At 44.9% G+C, this 17,473-nt stretch overlaps 2 long non-coding RNA genes across 3 annotated transcripts in view; both read right to left on the bottom strand.

Annotated features, from left to right (window-relative positions):
• Positions 1-813: 813 nt before the first annotated feature.
• LOC123589010 lies at positions 814-10,280 on the bottom strand. The gene is made up of 3 exons (XR_006708121.1): positions 9,737-10,280; positions 8,400-8,586; positions 814-1,076 (listed from the first exon to the last, which is right to left on the bottom strand). It is a non-coding gene; the product is annotated as an uncharacterized LOC123589010 (long non-coding RNA).
• Positions 10,281-10,351: 71 nt separating this feature from the next.
• The window catches only part of LOC123589038, a 48,500-nt gene continuing 41,378 nt past the window's right edge, over positions 10,352-17,473 (bottom strand). For both annotated transcript variants that reach the window (XR_006708131.1, XR_006708130.1), the window contains 2 exons: positions 11,873-12,598; positions 10,352-10,817 (listed from right to left, as the gene is read on the bottom strand). This is a non-coding gene — a long non-coding RNA (uncharacterized LOC123589038). The remainder of the gene's footprint in view (positions 10,818-11,872; positions 12,599-17,473) is intronic.

The following is a 17,473-nucleotide window of genomic DNA, read 5'->3' on the forward strand; positions in this document are numbered from 1 at the left end:
TCCCTTCATTGGCCTTTAATCTAATTCTTCCAAGGCTGAGGGTCCTTCTCCATACTGTTGCAGGAATTTAGAAACAAGGTCCTATTCAATGTATCCATGTTGTCCGTCATTTTACTGAAGTCAGCAGGGCCCTTTCAGGCTTCTCGTTTCTGAACAAATATTACAGATTGGTCTATACACATAGGACAGTAAGTCTATAGATACAGAAAGTTTTTACCTAGAACTGTGATTATATGGGGCATCTACAATGAGTATATAATCTCCTCACATTAGAAGAAACCAGAACCAGATAGACAAAGTGCACTGCTCAACGATCACACGAGGAGTTCCTCCCGGAGCGTGACCCTCCCTCCTCTGTCTCCCACATGCCTGGGCTGAAAGCTCATTGTGTCTTTGATTCATCTCTCTGTGGCTGTATCAGTTAGCTGTTGTCACATAACAAACAATTACAAAGTATCAGTGGCCGAAAGCAGTAGGCAATTACTTCTCATTCCTGCGCCTGCAGCTCAGCTAGGGTTCAGCGGCGTGCTCCTGGGCTTGGCCAGGCTTCAGGTCTGGCTCATGTCACCTGGGGTCACTCTGCTCCCGTTCTGGGGCCCAGGGCACCTGGGAGGCTGAAGAGTGGCTCCCTGAGGAGCCAGCAAAAACACACAATGCCTTTAAAGCCTGGGCTCAGAATTCATGGGGTGTCATTTCCAACTACATTCCTCCGGCCACAGCAAGCTGCTTGGCAAAGTCACAATAATAATCAGTGATGTCACACAATCTCCACGAGAGCCCTATGGAGCATAGAAAATCACCTCCATTTCCCAGGTAAAGGCATTGAACGGCAGAGAGATTGAACGAATGGATGGATGCCACACGCACTGACCAGTAATTGGCAGAATAAGCTTTCAAAACAGATTGCTTCTACACCTCGCCACCATCGAACGCTGGATCTTTTCTGTCTTCCATGCTCCGGAAGTTATTGCCTCATCTTCAGAAGCTCATTGTAGTTCTGAGCCTTGGAAGTGTGCTGGCTGTATCAGTAATCGATCCACGTCTGTGCGTTACACAGTTAGAGTCATGGCCAAACCCTGTAAGGTCAAACCCCTGCGGTTACAAGATCAAAAGGAATAGAGGAGAAAGGCCAGACAAACAAGACTGCAGGAGAAAGACGGGCTCCTTCCTATGGCAGCAACCCCATTTCCCCGAGTTCCTGGACTGAAGTTACGACAAAGAGCGTAAATGTAACTCTGTACCAAAATAATGGTGTGCAACTATTGGGCGACGTGTTAGCTGTTTTACCTTATAGCGTAGCCTTTGAGTTAGAACCATAAATAAGAGTGAACACTTTCCCCCTTGACACACAGCCCCAGAGACCATATAAATAACCAGAGCCGATTTAACTTGGGAGTTCAGATAGAGCAGACAAGGGGTCATGACATTAAGTCAAATGTCACTCTCTCTCCTTTTTGTACTAACACAGATTCCTAACCAGAAAGGACAAGATCTGGCCATGACGCTGGCCATAAAGGGATAGGTGATGAATTAGGGGCCGAGTCAGAGATCATTGATCCCCTCTGATGTTCTTCTGATAATGAGGGAGCCTAATCTCTCTATCAGCCTTTACTGTGCCCTAAATCTTAATGCTGCGTTTCTAATTTGGTCCGCACTGAAAACTGTTGTTCTGATGATTTTCAGGTTTACCAGACTGTCTCTTGAGACAGAGGAATTGCCTTAATCCGACAGAGACTTTTTCTGGAAATTAGAGTCCTGGACTTGAATCGTTTCCATCCTCTCTACTAAGCAGGGCCCTAGAAGATTTTTCAAGGACCTGCTGAGCGCCATGATTTTTGCTGTCCACCAGCCAAGACTGAACAATCACTGAGCTTTAACAGGGAATCTACCTTGTCCAGCAAGAGAAATTATATTTTCATGTAAACACATTTTTAGGTAAACTCTCCCAGCTGGTACTTTGATGTTAAGGGAAATTCAGGAGTGCCTTCAGACCCTCAATCAGCCACCATCAGAGGTCAGTAGAGAAAGGGTCTCAAGCTACCTAAGCCCAGACTTGCCAACATCAGCATCATTTTTTTCTGATATCTACCACTGAGCCCTGCCCCCTCCATGGCTGGCCCGGAGCTCGGTAGAGAACCATGGTCTAGTCCAGGAGTCAGCCAACAATGACCTGTGGACCAAGTTTGGCTCACTGCGTGTTTATAAATAAAGTTTTATTGAAATACATGCATGCTCGCTTGTTTATGTGTTGTCTACAGCTGCTTCTGTACTATAACAGCAGAGTCAAGGAGTTGCAACAGAGACCATCTGGCCTGCAAAGCCTAAAATATTTACAATCTGGCCCTTTGCAGAGAAAGTTTGCCAATCCTGGGCTAGTCCTTTGGATATCTAAAAAAAGATATGTCCAGGTCCTTGAACTGAGAATTATCTCCAGCACAGCTCACTGTCTCTCAATTTTTAGGAAAATTCTCTATCTTATAACTGGAGTAGAAATATTGTGAATTAATGTGTTTAAAGCTTAGATATTATATCGGTTTTAAGATATATCCACCAATTATATCTTTATATTTTATATATGTTTATGTATGTTTATATTCTTTGACAATCCTTCCATCAAGAGGGGGAGCCTCTGTCTCCTCCTCGTGGATCTGGGCAGGCTTGTAACTCACGTGTATCCAATAGAATATGATAGAAGTAATGTGCTATGACTTCTGAAGCCACAAATGAGAAAACGATGGTGTAGTTTTCTTCTAGTTCGCCGGGACACTTATATTGGAGTCTTGAGCCACCTTTTAAGAAGTTTGACTACCTTGAGGCCACCATACTGTGAGGAAGTTCAAGCCACTTGGGGAGGTGAAAAAAAATGAACCCTTGTGCACTGTGGGTGGGAACATAAATTGGTGCAGCCACAGTGGGAAACAGTGTGGAGGTGCCTCAAAAAATTAAAAATAGAACTACCCTTTGACCCGGGATTTCCACTTCTGGGTATGTATCTGAAGGAAATGAAATCACCATCTCAAAAAGATACTTACAACCCATGTTTGTTACAGCATTACCTGCAATTAGCCAAGATATGAAGACAATCCAAGTGTCCATCAATAGATGAATGGGTTACGAAAACTTGGTATACACACACACACACACACACACACACACACACACACACACTGGAATTATTATTCAGTCATAACAAAGAAGGAAACCCTGCCATTTGCAACTACATGGATGAACCTTGAGGGTATTAGGCTAAGTGAAATAATTCAGGCAGAGAAAGACAAATACTGCACGATCGCTTATATGTGGATTCTAAAAAAACAAACTCAAAAAATCAGAGAGCAGATTGGTGGTTGTCGGGGGCAGGATGCAGGAGTGGGAAATGGGTGAAGGCATTCAAAGGGTATAAGCTTCCAGTTTTCAGATGGATACGTTCCGGGAATCTAGTGGCCAGAATGGTGATTACAGGTAACAATACTGTATTGCATATTTGAAAGTTACTAAGAGAGAACATCTTAAATGTTCTTACCACACACACAATTTGTAACTATGTGAGGAAACGAATGTGTTAACTAGCTTTATCACAGTAATCATTTTGCAACCTATACATATATCAAATCATTACATTGTTCACCTTAAACTTATACCATGTTATATGTGAATTATAGCTCAGTAAAGCTGGGGGCGGGAGGGGGGGCAGTGCGGGGAGAAAGGAAAGAATGACTCAGAGTGTAGAATCAGAAGCCCAGGGGGTAAAGACAAGAGCCATGGCAATAACTCTCAAGGTCTAATACTGAGCGCTAATCAAGGAACAGACATTTGCCTGGCTAGATGTCAGAATAGCTATGGACGAGTGGTTGCCATATATCTCTTTCCCTCGCACATCTTTTTGAACTGCAGTGGCTATTGTAGTGATTTCATCCTTAAATCATCATTGTGTGGTGGTTGTATGGAGAAGCAGATGATTTGTCTAAGTCTTTTTTTTTTTTTAAGAGAGAGAATAAGTGGGGGAGAGGGACAGAGAGAGAGAGAGAAAGAGAGAGAGAGAGAGAGAATCTTAAACTCAGCACAAATCCTGACACAGGGCTCGATCCTACGACCCTGGGATCATGACCTGAGCTGAAACTAAGAGTTGGACACTCGACCGACTGAGCCACCCAGGCGTCCCTCTAAGTCTAGATTGAAAGAAGCATACGCAAGGAGCACCCCCCAGAGAGCCTCGCCCACGCCTGGACATGAGTTAGACAATGAAATCCTGAAATCTGATGCCAACTCTCATCTGACAGATAGAATCAGCTTCCACTCATGTGGGGGAGCCAACTTTGGGAAAAAACACAAAGCGTTATGAAAAAGAACAAGAATAGTTGAAAAGGGGTCAAGAAAAATTATGGGAAAGTATACAGTCATGGAAATCAGATCCCAATGAGGATGAGGGAGGGACGCTAGACCCCTCTATGATTCAGCAAACGTAAAGGCACTTTTTCTTGCCCACTGCGACACCACTTAATGTTGAAAACAGTAGCTGACAATTTTCCTTGCTGCCTGAGGACCAACCAAGGGCTCGCCTCACCACCTCACCTCACTTGTATCACATACTGAGATTGATAAACGAATGAGTGACCCAGATGCCACATTTGTATGCACTTTTTTTAAATGACTGGAACATAGAAATTCTTAGTGTCTCTACATCAGGAGCTAGAGAACAATGTTTGGCCCCCCAGCTGAACAGCCTTGCCACAGTCTACCCGGCCCAGCCTCACTCTGATCTCAGACTCAGTAGCACAATAACAGAAGCCATGGAAGAAAGAAACTGCCAGCTTGCCAAGTCTAACCCAAACCTGGGTCTGGCTGAAAAGGCTCACACAGATTCCCTTTATAACCAGAATACTCTTATGCCCAGGTAGCATCTCCTGTGGTTGACTACCTGTGGCGGGTAGATAAGTTTGTTAGTTTTACTTCCGCAAACCCACAAGAGAAAAGACCAAGCCCTTGCGACCTCGGAGGAGAGAAGAAAGGGCAGAGACTAAGATCCAGACCCAATTAGCAGTCAGGTCACAGCGAGAATTAGTTCCTGTTGTGTTTAGACCATGCTAGTTTCAGTCATCATTTCAAGATCAGAGGTGATTCAAAGCTGAGAATCAAAGCATCTTCAGTTCCGAGCCCGAGTTGGGTTCCATCTTGCCAACTCCTCTCCCCGCATCATGTAAAGCTGCTGGGACAAAATGGGACCATCTGAGCGGGAATCGGATAATAATAGCAAAGAGGAAGTAGGTTGGGGAGGGACGGTTGAGGCCACTCCAAGTAACCGGAGAACCCATTAGTTCCAACAGAATCCTTGCCAATCCCATTGGCCGCCATGAGCCTGTTTCCCCAGGAGAGCCCCAGGGATGAGGGTCTGGCTTGCTGCTGTGAGCACAGGCAGAGCCCTGAAAACCCAGGGGGACTGGGGACTGGAAAATCCAATTGGTAATGATGATCCCTATGAACTATGTGTGTCTGCTAAGGAGTGACAGTTCTCTGAAACCTTAACACCTTGTCACTTGCACACCTGAGACACGGGTATATACTGTGAGCCCCACATGCAGCGTTACTGAATATCAAATTCTACATTTCGGGCACCAGCCTCTCAGGGGAACTCAACCAACACAGAAAACATCAATGCAGACACATGCACGGTTTGATTCAGTGGAAAAGCTTTCCACGGGGACCGCGGAGCTAAGCAGCAGAGCAGGACGGGCAGGGCGGGGCACACAGAAACAGAGGCAGGGCACGGAGATTTTAGCTAAGATGTTAAATGACCCAGGGAATTGATGGACGAGAAGAAAATGGAGATGAGGGAAGGAGAAGCTCAAGAAGGAAGAGAACAGGGGCGCCTGGGTGGCTCAGTCCATCTCTTGGTTTCGGCTCAGGTCCTGATCTCACAGCTGGTGAGTTTGAGCCCCGCATTGGGCTCTGTGCTGACAGTGCAGGACTTGCTTGGGATTCTCTCTCTCTCTCTCTCTCTCCCTCGCTCTCTGCCCCTCCCCTGTTCATGTTCTCTCTCTCTCTCAAAATAAAAATAAAGATAAATTAAAAAAAAAGAAGGAAGAGAACAACTAAGGGAAACAATGGCAGTCTGTAATACAGAAATGATGGAAATAAGAAAACCTCTATTTTCCGGGGTCCCTGGGTGGCTCAGTCGGTTAAACATCTGACTCTTGATTTTGGCTCAGGTCATGATCTCACGGTTTGTGGGTTCAAGCCCTGTGTCGGGCTTTGCGCTGACACTGCGTAGCCTGCTTGGGATTCTCTCTCTGTCCCTCTCTGCCCCTCCCCTGCTTGATCTCTCTCTCTCTGTCTCAAAAAATAAATAAACAGGGGCGCCTGGGACTCTTGGTTTCGGCTCAGGTCATGATCTCGTGGTCCACGAGTTCGAGCCCCACGTCGGGCTCTGTGCTGACAGCTCAGAGCCTGGAGCCTGTTTCAGATTCTGTGTCTCCCTCTCTCTGACCCTCCCCCGTTCATGCTCTGTCTCTCTCTGTCTCAAAAATAAATAAACGTTAAATAAATAAATAAATAAACATCAAAACATTAAAAAAAAAAAAAGAAAATCTCTATTTTCCAAAACTACTGTCTTTTTATCATGCAGTGTCATGATTATTTGTTTACATCTCTCATCTTGCCTCAAGTTCAAGACAGAAAAGCTATCTAGATTGCTAGCACAGCTCTCACAGCGTTAGCAAGGTTCTTGGAGTAGACGTTTAATAAGCTGAATATAGAGAAGGGACAGGGGGCAGAGGGAAACCAGCCTGAAGAGCTTAAGGCTGAATGCCCAGAGTTCTTCCTCAGGGGCACCTGGGTGGCTCAGTGGGTTGAACGTCCAACTTCAGCTCAGGTCATGATCTCGCGGTTGACCAGTTCAAGCCCCGCGTGGGGCTCTGTGCTGTCAGCTCAGCGCCTGGAGCCTGCTTTGGATTCTGTGTCTCCCTCTCTCTCTGCCCCTCCCCCACTCGTGCTCTGTCTCTCTCTCTCTCTGTGTGTCAAAAATAAATAAACATTAAATTAAAAAAAAGTTCTTCTTCAGTATTTAAACAATCTCTGTTTCTGTTTCCATCTCTCTCTCTCTCTCTCACCCACGTGAAGAACCTTGGAAGCATCCGTCATTTCTCCCTCTTCCTCGACCCAAGTCTCCATCACTTTCCTATCCCCTCTGCTTCCCAATGTTACCTGTGTCCATTACTTCCTTCCCACCCTTGGCATCTCTGGCCTGATTATACTAAGGCTTCTTGGGCTGCCAGTGTGATCATAGCCCGAACAGAAAATAAATTACTTCATTTATTTTTAATTGATAGTTTGATGAATCATTAAAATAATCATTATTTTCAATAATGTAAAAAAATTGGGGGGCCCCTGGGAGGCTCAGTCGGTTAAGCGTCCGACTCTTGGTTTCGGCTCGGGTCATGATCTTGTGGTTCGTGAGTTCCGGACCAGCATTGGCCTCCGTGCTGATAGCGTGGAGCCTGCTTGGGATTCTCTCTCTGTCTGTCTCTGCCCCTCCCCCGCTCACTCTGTTTCTCTGAAAATAAATAAACTTTAAAAAAATTGAAAAAAAATTTTTTTTTTTGCTTAGAAATGCCTCCAGTTTACAAGGCCAGAGATCGCTGTGTCAAGTTCTGTGTTTTTTTTTTTAAACCACTTATAAAAAAGATGTTGACAATTCTTAGAGGAAGAAAAAGCTGTGTTACTCATTAAGTCAGAGTTACACACGGATTATATTTATAATATATATTTGTGTATCTACCATTTAGAGAGAAAAGGTAGGGAACAGCAAAGCGAGGGCTGCAGCAGTCAGATCTCTGATACTTGATTGTTTCTCACAAAGAGTGTTTGTTGGCAGAAGGGACTAACCAGAACCATCCCTGCTTGAATTGTGATGGCTCCCTATCATCTACAGGGCAAAGTCCAAGGCCAGGTATGTCCTTGTTAGTACTATCAGGGCTCAGCCCATATCCCTTGAATCCCTTCTAAGATTTCTGGGTACCTCTCCCCCTGCGTCCCCCAGCTTCTGTAACCTTTGCATCAAAGGATGCATACCTTAAACTCTCTCTAGAATCCGCACGAGTGGAGCCTCCGCCCACAAGTACAGAGAAGCAAAAGTCAAGGCAGCCTACGACTCACTGAACTAAGAGCAGGAAAACCCAGCTCCCTTGCTTCAAGTAGGGACCAACTGTGAGGTGTAACTTACACTCCAGAGTTCCCCTGCAGATCAAGTCGAGGCCAGGACTTTGCCTAAAATCACATCCTTGCTGGATACCTCATTTATCCACTGATGCATTGCAAACTCCTTCCAAAATTAATGGCTTAAAACAACAAGCATTTATCATCTCGTTCAGTATCTGAGGGTCAGGAATCCGGGAGCGGCTCACCTGGCTGCAGGCGGGTTGTCAGCAGGGGCTGCAGTCGTCTGATGGGGACGGAGGGTCTGCTTCCAAGATCACTCACATGGCTGTTGGCAGGAGGCTTCAGTTTCTTGCCAGATGGGCCTCTCTATAGGGCTGCTCACACGACGTGGCAGCTGTCTTTTCCCAAAGCAAATGATCCAAGAGGAGAGAGCTAGTACGTGAGCAAGAGAGCACAGAAACAGAACCTAATCTCAGAAGGGACAGATCATCACTTGGGCTATTTGCTGTCGGTCACACAGAGCAGACGGCACAACGTGGGACAGGACAGCAAGAAAGGGTACCAGGCAGTGAGGATGATCGGGGGCCCTCCTGGACACTAACAACCACAGTGGGCCTCCTGCCTTCTCCACCCTGCTCCTCCCATTCTCTAGTCAGATTTTTCTAGAAGCACTTCTCCCTCCCCACCCAGTTTTATTGAGATATAATTGACATACAGCCCTGCTCAAGCTTTTGAACAGTGTGACTTGACTTACATATATTGTGAAATGATGACCACAATTGGTTAACATCCACCATCTGATATAGATACAGAAAGAAAGAAAGAAAGAAAGAAAGAAAGAAAGAAAGAAGAAAGGAGAAAGGAAGGAAGGAAGGAAGGAAGGAAGGAAGGAAGGAAGGAAGAAGGAAAGAAGGAAGAAATGAAGGAGGAAGGAAGGAAGGAGGAAGGAAGAAGGAAGGAAGGAAAGAAAGAAGGAAAGAAGAAGGAAAGAAAGAAAGAAAGAAAGAAAGAAAGAAAGAAAGAAAGAGGGAGGAAGGAAGGAAGGAAGGAAGGAGGAAGGAAGAAGGAAGAAGGAAGGAAGGAAGGAAGGAAGGAAGGAAGGAAGGAAGGAAGGAAGGAAGGAAGGAAGAAGGAAGGAAGGAAGGAAGGAAGGAAGGAAGGAAGAGAGAAAAAATTGTTTTTCTTGTGATGAGAATTCTTAGGATTTACGCTCTTGCCAACTTTCACGTACCTACCGCAGTGTTAGCTATAGTCATCGCGTTGTACATCACATGCCCAGGACTTCTTTATCTTCTAACTGGAAATTTGGACCTTTGACCACTTGTCTCCAATTTCCTCATCCGCACCCTCCACCCCCCTGCTTCTGATAACCACAAATCTGATCTCTTTCTATGAGCGTGGCTTTTGTTTTTTCGGTTTTGTTCTTAGATTCCACATGTAAGTGAAATCACACAGTATTTGTTTTTCTCTGTTTGACTTATTTCAGTTGGCAGAAAGCCCTCAAGGTCCACTTATATTGTCACAAATGCAGGATTCCCTCCCCCCCTTTCTGGCTGAATAATGTTCCCTTGTATATACATACCACATCTGCTTCATTCATTCCTCTGTCGATGGACACTCACGTTGCTACCCTGTCTCGGCTACTGAAAGTCACGCGGCAATGAACACGGGGTGCAAATATCTCTTCGAGATCCCGTTTTCAACTCCTTTGGCTATAGACCCAAAAGTGGCATTGCTGGTTCACGTGGTAGGTGCATTTGTAACCTTCGGAGGACCCTCCATGCTGTTTCCCGTCGTGGCTGGACCAGCTTCCATTCTCACCCGTGGTGCACGGTGTTGCCTCTTCTCCACATCCTCACCAGCATCGGTTATCTCTTGACTTTGTGACGATGGCCATTGCAGCAGGCATGCGATAGCTCACTGTGCTTCTGATCTGCATTTCTCTAACGTGGGTGATGTTGAGCATCTTTTCAAGCACACGTTGGCCATTCATATACCTTCCTTCGACGGACGTCTATTCAGCTCTTTGGCTTAAGAGCGTCTAAAATTAGACGCTTTGTGTTTGTTTTGCTGTTGAGTTATAGGAGTCTTTTAAAAAGTATCCTTTGGATATGAACCTCTTTTATCAGATATATGGTTTGCAAATGCTGTTTTCCATTGGGAAGTCTCCTCCCTCTCCCTCCTCCTCCTCGCCTCCTGTCCCTCCTCTTCCTCCTCCTCCTTCTTCACGTGCTTCCTTTTCCATTGCTGCTTCTATAAGGAGCACTTCTTAAGGTATCACTGGCATCTGAATCCCGGTCTCAGGGATTGCTTCTGTGGAACCCAACTCAAGCCCGCAAAGTCCTCCATGATGTGGCCTCCGCCTACTTCTCTAACGTCGTCGCTTGCCAACACGTGCTCTTCCCTTGATGCAGCAACTAGCTTGGAAAGGATGCTGGAAATCCCCTGTACCTTGTATGTGATCTTTCTCTGCCCTCACTCGGAGTCTTAGTCCTCTCTTTACTTCTACCACTTGCTACCACTAGATATTTGTCAAGTGAATGAATGAGTGCACACACCCTAAAGCACTCTCTGTCCTTAATTGGCTACTGCACAGAGGAAACGACACGAGGCTTTGTTCTGTCACCTTGGGCAGGCGTGAGGACTTCACCACGGCCTCCAAACTCGGCGAAAGGGAAACAGAGAAATGCATTCAGTCATTTATCCATTCATCAAGTATTTACTGAAAGCTTACCATGTCCTGGACGCTTCCTGAATCACTGGACACAGGGCAGTGGAAAAAGACACTCAAAGGCTACCTGCAGGGCTTATATTCTAGTGGAAGAAATCGTAACAGCCAAAAAGTATGGAGTGTCGCCAGGTCCCGGGCACTGTCCTAGATGGATATAGGTTGGCACACGGATACGGATACAGATATAAATAGATAGATCACTTCATTTAATTCCTACACAACGCTTATGAGGCAGGTCTTATCATTTTCATTTTGTAAATAACGAGAATAATACACAGACCATAAATAGCGGAACTGGAATTTGAACCCAGGTAGTAATGCTAAAGAAAAAAATTATTCGTGGCTCTTGTTAAAAATGACAAGACTCTTTTCAGGGGGACCACTGCGATGGGGGTTTTGTGGTAGAGAAGAGAGATCGGCTCAACCTCACAAACAACAAGAACAAGTAGAGATCTGCAGTCAAGGATCGGGCTGGGGGTCCGCGGATGGGAAATTATTAAAAGGGGGCATCAAGGTAGGGGGGATATCTCCTAAACCAACTGCACAGGAGTTTTACTCAAGGCAGGCCAGGGTGATAAGATATCAAGGGTGGGGGAAGAAGGAATCGGGTCCGATGTCATGGGTTGTCAGATACCAAGGATGGAGGGGGAGGAATCTAATCAGATGAGGGATTTTCACTAAACTGCCCCAGCAGGATTCTTGCTAAAACTGGACTGAATGGGCCGAGGACGGAGCCCAAGGGCGAGACCTCATCAGAACAAGGACTCACAGGAGCCTGGCTGGAGTTAGGGCCAGGACAGTCTTTCGGTGGCATGTTCCAGAACCCATGCTCTTGACTACTCTAGTCAGCCAGCGGGAACTGCCTTGGCACGGTCGTGCCAACTACAGAGCTCTTTGCTTATCTGGATTTTCTTATCCCTGCAATATGTGCTACTTTAAATTTCTAAAAAAGGGAAAAGAGTGAAATTGTGCTGATATCTTGCTTACCTAGAATAAAACTGCCACTTTGAGCCAGAATGGGCATGAGAGGTAACGCAGTGGAGAGCAGACAGTGGGAGTTGGGTCGGAGCTAGAAACCGTGGTCCTGTCCGCGTCGTCACCTGCATGGCAAGGGAGCTGGGCGCTATGGTTCCAAGATTCTTTCCTCCATTCCCTCCGTGCAACCTTGACGATCTAGCCGTAAGGTTTCACCACCTTTATGGCACATCACCTCGCATCGTATTTATCAGCCTGCGTACCTCATTTCCCCTGTGCGACTGTAAGCTCTCGGTACAGTGAGTGCTCCCGTACACAACATTATACATCCTCAACACCGTGCCACCTTGGGCGTGTCTTCCGGCGTCGAGAATAGGCCTCCGTAGCCAAGGAGCTCCCTCAAAATGCTCCCTCAAGGTCACAGAGGACACGAATAAAAGAGTCCAGATCGCTATGCGGGCAATCCTGTCCCATTCCGAAGCTGATGCTCTCAACTCACACCCAGCGACTCAGAGAAGAGCAGTTGCTTGCATAGAATTGCTGCTGGGTCAAGCATATCGTTCTCCAAAGTCTCCCTCAAAGATTTCTCTTTCAGCCACACACAGACTCTCGCTCACAGGTTCAACGTGTACATTTCGAAATGCCCCAGATGGCACAGCTCACCTTGAAATCTGTCCTTTTTGTGAGCAAGGTAGGTCCTGGCTTGAATTCTCAGCTCGAAAACACCGTGGGGATGTACTGCAAAGGAGATTATTTAGAAAGATAGATTTTTATCAATATTGACATCTTTACTTCTTTTTAAAAAATGTTTTTAAACTTTATTTATTTTTGAGAGAGAAAGAGAGAAAGAGAGAAAGCGAGAGAGAAAGAGAGAGAGAAAGAAAGACAGCATGTGTGGGGGAAGGGCAGAGAGAGAGAAACACACACACACACACACACACACACACACACACACATTCTGAAGCAGACTCCAGCTCTGAGCTGTCAGCACAGAGCCCAACACGGGGCTCAAACTCATGACCTGAGCCGAAGTCAGGCGCTCAACCAACCCAGGCGTTCTGACATTATTTCTTTAGATGCATGGGAATTCATTGTATTATTCCTTGCCTGCCTTTACTTCTTAATTGCTAAATAATATATATATTTTTAAGAACAGGGAGGCATTTTCCCCCAAGGATACCGGCTGCATTGAAGACTGACATAGTTTCAACTTCCCCGTGATACCCGGGCTCCCATAAGGCTGTAAGGGTTCAGGTCCCAGCAGGAAATACATAATGTGCTTGAAGGGGTAACTGAAGGAGAGTTTCCAGATGGGATCACTTAGAAAATAGTGGGCAGAAATAAGAGAAATCAACAGACAGGGTGCAGCACCTCAAGACCATTAGTAAGAATTAGGAAAAAGCCATTAGCAAGGGAAGCCAGCTGTTTGAAGAAGCAAAGGAAGCAAGTGTTTGAGGAGATTTGGAGGGTTGTGGACAGGGCGTCCACAAAGAAGCCCAACCAGCAGCCTGAACAGCGTGGGGAGGGATGGATGTCTATCTCATCCACCTTCCCATTTGCTGGTGCTCCCCACTGGCCTCGCACAACCAGAAACCAGGTGAGGGAGGGGGGCTCGATGATGCAGCCCCCAGAGCACAGAACCGGGTGGAGAAGAGTGGGTGGAAAATCTGGAGCTGCAAAGTGAATATCCAGGTCAGGAGCCAGCCCCGTCCGCCTGGAGCCCAGCTCGTGAGAGGCCAGATGTCAGAAAAGGGGTAGCAGAGGCTTGCATGTAGGTTATGGCGTATCTACTCTTCTAGGAGTGAACACGCATCCATTTGGCCAACAGGAAATTTCCTCGGTAACAAATGGTTGGATAGATACGTTAGGTCTGCTTTCCTTTTTTTTTTTTTTTTTTTTTTTTTAAGTTTATTTGTTTTGAGAGAGAGAGAGAGAGCGAGCACGAGCAGGGAGGTGGCAGAGAGATGGAGGAGAGAATCCCGAGCAGACTCTGAGCCATCAGCACAGAGCCCAACTTGGGGCTCGAACTTACAGATCATGAGATCATGACCTGAGCCGAAGTCAGACGCTCAACCGACTGAGCCACCCAGGCGCCCCAGCTCTGCTTTCCTTAAAGGGAGAACGTCAGTCAACCCATAGAAGAGAAAGAAGAGAATCAAATACCATACTGAGGAAGCGTAGTTTAACCATAAGAGTCGTGCATGTAACATTCAAAAATTCAAACATGTTGCAGGGCTGGCCAACGGGGAAAAGAAAACATGATTAAATAATGCAGGCAAGTCTGTCCACCACACGCTCCATAGGCTTATGTCCGAAGGTGAGCGTGAGACAGTTGACATCAGTCCACCGATTTCCCCCATCAATCTCATAGTGCAAGTGTTTGTCACGCTAAGTGTGTAGGTGCAGATGCTTGCGTACCCCTTATGGCGTATTTTAGATTACTATATATGTCAATGTTTATGTACGTGTGCAGGTTTGTATGTGCAAAGTCATGCATACTATTCTTTAGAAGCAACTTAAGAAATGTCCAAGGGTTTTAAAGCTTTAGAGCTGTGATCAACACTTTTTAAAACTAGAAAACCCCTGAAAAATATTTTTGAGAATGAACTATTTTTATGTATTGTTTTCTCTTCACTGGCTTTTAAGTCTCACTCCTGCATAAGCTATAACTCTGCTGTAATCCCTTACCCACCAGGCAGACGTTAGAAAAGGAGCCTGGGGAGAGCCCATTGTGGAAATAGGTCGAGAGGAAAAGAAGATTTCTTAGAGAAAAATAAATTAAGGTCCTTGGAAAAATCTAGTAACTTACTAACTTTTGTTTCTGTAGATGAACATTTTTAAATGCTTAATAATTCCCTTTAGAAGGTCAGCAATAAGTAGTCCTTAATCATACAAAGAAATAAAAAATATATGCAATTATATTCCATTTCATCATAAGAACCAAGGATAGGGCTTCAACATTGGATGGGTTCAAGCCCGTCTATAACACCTGGAGTTAACTGGTGAACTCTGATCTCAAAGTCAGCAGGTATTAGGTTGTGTGTACTAACAACTATCCCCCAACTTTCAGGGGCTTAAACAAATCAGAGCTTATTTTCTCTTTTTGGTCACCTTTATTGAGGGATAATTGACAAATAAAAACTGTATATATTTAAAGTATACAATGTGATGATTCAGTATACATTAAATATACTAACACCTTCATCACTTCACATACTTTTTTTATGAGAACACTTAAGATCTACTCTCTTAGCAAATTTCAAGTATATAATATGGTATTAATTAATTAATTAATTAATTAATTAATTTTAGAGAGAGAGAGAGAGAGTGCAAGTGGGGGAGAGGGGCAGAGGGAGAGAGAGAGAGAGAGAGGAACTTAAGCAGCCTCCAAGCTCAGTGCAGAGCCTGACTCAGAGCTCAATTCCATGACCCTGGCTCATGACCTGATCAAGAGTTGGATGCTCAACTGACTGAGCCACCCAGGTGCCCAGTGTTATTAACTGCACATTAGGTCCCCAGAACTTATTCATCTTATAACTAAAAGTTTGTACCCTTTGACCAACCTCTCCCCATTTCACACACACACACACACACACATACACATACACACACATACACACACACACCTGCCCCCAGCCCCTGGTATCCCCCGTTCTGTTTTCGGGTTCTCTTGAGTTCTACTTTTTTATATATCACATATAACTGAGATCACATCTGGTCACATATGGTATTTGTCTTTCTGTGTCTGGCTTATTCCACTGAACATAATGTCTTCTAGGTTCACCCGTGTTGTCACAAATGTCAGTTTTTCCTTCCCTTTTGTGATTTAATAATATTCTACTATATATACGTACAACATATTTTCTGTATCTGCTCATCCATTTGATGGACACTTGGGACTTACTTCCCACTCACTGAGCTGGGGCTCTGCTCTCTGTCATATTTGTCCTCTCTCTAGACCTCAGCCCGACGGGAGCCCCAGAATATCAAACATCATGGGTCATGGTGCTAGAAAGGAGGGTCTCACAGCAGTAATCAAATGCCTACTCTACACTCTACAACTCATACCTCTCTGACCAGAACTGGGTCACGTGGGTCCACCCAACAGGACCAAGAATGGCAATCATCTTGCATCCAGAAGATGAAGGGCCAGGTATATTTAGTATTTAGCTTTAGTGGCTATCACACCAATATAATGCCCTTTTCCTTATCCTGAGAGCAGAGATTCGGACCTCGGAAACTGAACGGAGGAGAAAATTGGGGTCTTTGGACCTTTGGTCGGCAAAACCAGAGGGAAGATTTAAGCCCGTGTCATCAGGACACTATCTTTCAGAAGCCTGGAAGTGTGGCCACTAATGGCACTTGCCAGTGGTTGAGTATACTAGTGGCACAGTCTTTGATTATGATACCCTGTGGGAAAATATTTGGAGAATGCACTGCTAATGTATGGAAACGCATCTACAAACTTCATACAAGTCCTACTGTGCAAATATATGTTATGTACATGACTACACATTATGTACATGACTACTACTGCTCTAATAATGTTCCCCAACCAATACATCATCTCGCACCCTCCTTGGGGTATGGGCATCTCACCTTGGAGACCCTCCCCCTGGAGGATCAAGAGGTTTGAGTCACATTCTTACAAGAGACCAACAGGAAAGGGATCTGTTTACGTAAAATTATCTGTAATCCCAGATGTGACCCCAAGTAATAACTTAATATCTTGGTACATTTCCTTTTTCTCTGCACGGCTATCCATACACGGAAATGTTTTTAAAAAGATACCATACTGAACAAACTGCTTTGTAACCTCCTTTTCACAGCGAACACATTGTGAACAATATATTGCATATTCCCCGACATCATTTCTATAACTTTTATCATTTTCCTTACTTCAACGGTAATATAGGTTCCTTGTGAAATCCTATTAAATGTGTATAAGCAAAAAGCAAAAAAGGAAAGATTACTCATTTTCCATTACGCAGACATGACCACTTTTAAAACTTTGCTGGGGCATCTGGGGGGTTCAGTCGGTTGGGCGTCTGACTTCGACCCAGGTCATGATCTCACGGTTGGTGGGTTCGGGCCCCGCGTCAGGCTCTGTGCTGACAGCTTGGAGCCTGGAGCCTGCTTCGGATTCTGTGTCCCCCTCTCTCTGCATCTCCCCCACTCATGCTCTGTTTCTGTCTCAAAAATAAATAAACTTAAAAGAAAATTAAAAAAAAAAAAAGCTTTGCTGTTAATTTTTTTTTGGCCAGTTTCTTTCCAATGTGCTCGTGGTCCCCCATTAATGGGATCACATTATGTCTACTCTTCTGTAAACTGCTGTATCATTTCATATGATATGAAATTTGATATATCATTTATCATTTCATATGAAATGAATTTCTATGACACATATTTTCATATGTATTGTGTATCTTTCTAGATAATGGAATACTCTCCTACAACCCCATTTGAAGGACTCTCTGTGGCAACGTTCCCAAAACTGATGTTCTCTGAACATTGTTCTAGAAGATTTCCATAGCTACCTTGAGAGAAAAAGAAATTCTGCGGTAAAATACGTTTGGAAAATAGTGCCTGTTTGAATTGTCCTAATGCACATTA

Source organism: Leopardus geoffroyi, chromosome E3 (assembly GCF_018350155.1).
Source record: "Leopardus geoffroyi isolate Oge1 chromosome E3, O.geoffroyi_Oge1_pat1.0, whole genome shotgun sequence".
Classification (NCBI taxonomy): domain Eukaryota; kingdom Metazoa; phylum Chordata; class Mammalia; order Carnivora; family Felidae; genus Leopardus; species Leopardus geoffroyi.